Raw genomic sequence first — 2,645 nt, forward strand, 5'->3', positions numbered from 1 at the left:
TAAAAGGTGTCATGATGGAAACAAACATCTGTCCCCATGACATGAATTTTACAAGAGAAAGCTTAAATTTGTCAACAAGCACGACTTGAAATAGACCAAGGACAAACTCCCTGCAAGCTTCAGATTTACCTTAGAAATAGTTAAAAGGTGCTAAAGGGGCAATGGTTTTAAATTAAAAGATGGGGTTTTAGATTGCACATTGGGAAGAAATTCTTCCCTGTGAGGGTGGGGAGGCCGTGGCACAGAGCAGCTGTGGCTGCCCCATCCCTGGCAGTGTCCAGGGCCAGGTTGGAGCAGCCTGGGACAGTGAAATTTGTCCCTGCCCATGGCAGGGGTGGGACTGGATGAGCTTTAAAGTCCCTTCCAAACCATTCCACGATTCTGTGATTAACTGATGTGGTTTCCTGACCCCCCCCAAGCCTGGAGGCACAGGGAAGTGGGGCTCTGCTGTCCCAGCTCCAGGGGCCCAGGCTGTGATGGAGGAGCCAGCACTGCCCTCACCTCGGGTGAGTAACCAAGGAGGATTCCATGGGAAACCCAGGACCCGAGGCTCCCAAACTGTGCCTCCTCTGCACTGGTGTTTATCTTTGAAATAGCTGAAGGGTCGGGTTACAAAGCAAATATGAATGAAACGAAAGGAAACGGAGCAACGAAATGGGTCAATCGTTTTCCTTTGACCAGATTCCTCTGTGGAGAAAAACTTGGCTTAAAAGGCTCCTTTCCCCAGACGTGCTGAGACGAGCCCAAGCAAGGGGACGCCAGGGCTGGGAAAACCCCACAGAGCAGCAGCTTTGAAGCAGCTTTGATCTGTGGCTACAGGGTCTGTTGGGTTTAACTCCCACCCCCTGAAACCCCTTGTTAGCCGGGGTGAAGGGTGCAGGATCACATTCTGGGAGATGCTGCAAGGCTCACAGTGAATTCCTTTTCCAAGAGGGAAATCTTGCAGCCAGAGCTTAGCCAGGAGTGGGAGAATGCCTCTGCTGCTCTCCAGGTTCCTCAGGGAAACTCAGGACTCAGTGAAAGGCACGGGGAGCTCGACAAGAGTTTTATTTATAAAGCTGCCAGCGCCTGGTGTAGGTTTACTCACTCTCCCATCTGGTGACTGTCACTGCCACCTCCTGACAGACGTTCAGTCTCTTGCTGTTAATGACGTACTTTGATTAGCTGGATCCTCTGCTTCACCCAGCTATTGATCAGCCACGGGGCAAGAACTGCCTCTGCAAAACTGGGAGCAGTTTTATTGGTTTAATTAAAAAACCTAAGAGGATTTTATTGATCTCAGAAGGTGCTGAGGTGGCAGAGGTGGAGCAGATGCCTCCTGCTCCGGGGTGGCCTTGTCTGTGTGTAGGGACACACAGAGACCACAGCGTGCCCTTCCCTGGCCTGCCCTTCACTGTCCTGTCCCTTTTTAGGACCTGGATTCTTCTTTCTTGTGGTGGCAGCTGCTTGAGGAGGACGTGGTGTAGGTCCTGTGTACCGTGGTGTTCCTTCATCCCTCCCCCAGGGCACACTCCCTGCCTTTTGTGGGACAGCTGGGTAAGAGGGATGGACGTCAAAAAACGTGTCCTTTACTTAGAAAACAGGGATTATCAGTGTGCTTTTTATATCCATAAACGAAGTATCTTGATTTCCTGTGGTGCTCTAGCAGAAGGAATGCTCATTGTATTTTACTGTCAGGCAGCTCAAGGGCAGGTTGGATCCCTTCAGTGTGGATCCTTTCTCTTTTGGCCTCATCTTTGTTGGATTTGGGATGAACACGGCCATAGGAGTTATTTGTTATCATCAGGACAGGCTTTACTCTTTTCGGACTGGCTTCCCAAGACCTGATGTTCTCTGTGCTGTGGTGTTGGTTACATCCCTGGGAAGTGGCTGTGGATGGAGCGATGGTGGATGAGGTGCTGGGCACCAGCAGCCACCCACTCCTCACAGCAGCCCTTTGTCACCTCGGGATGCTCTCGGGACAGGAAGGAGGCGCCGGGCACGGGTGTGACACCGTTACTGGTTGAATTGTACAATCACTGAATGGTTTGTGTTGGAGGGGACGTTGAACATCATCTCATTCCACCCCTGCCTTGGGCACGGACACCTTCCCCTTTCACAGGATGCTCCAACCTGGCCTTGGACACTTCCAGGGACGGAGCATCCACAGCTTCTCTGGGCATCCTGTGCCAGCGCCTCCCCACGCTCACAGGGAACAATTTTTTCCTCAATATCCCACCTAAACCTTCTCTCTCGGAACCTGAGCCCATTCCCCCTTGCGTTGCTCTGGCCCTTCCTGTTGTCACCGGAGGGTCACTGCGATCCCGCGACCTGTTGCCATCCCACCGCCGGCTCCAGGGGAGGGGGGGACACAGGGGTGGCGGGGCCGGGGGTCGCGGCACCATCCTGCCCCGGTTCCCCTCGGGCAGCGGCGGGGCCGGTCCGGCGGGCGCAGGCTCAGCCCCGGGGCCGCCCCGCCCCGTCCCTCCCCCGGCGGCCGGGGCGCTGACATCAGAGCCGGCCCGGCGGGAGGAGGAGGAGGAGGAGGAGGAAGAGGAGGAGAAGGAGGAGCCGCCGCCGCACCGGAGCCATCGCTCTTGTCGGGGCCGGGGCGCACCGGCGGGGGGCGGCGGCGGCGGCGGCGCTGCTGCTTCACCCCCCGCACC

Source organism: Sturnus vulgaris, chromosome 29 (assembly GCF_052056855.1).
Source record: "Sturnus vulgaris isolate bStuVul1 chromosome 29, bStuVul1.hap1, whole genome shotgun sequence".
Classification (NCBI taxonomy): domain Eukaryota; kingdom Metazoa; phylum Chordata; class Aves; order Passeriformes; family Sturnidae; genus Sturnus; species Sturnus vulgaris.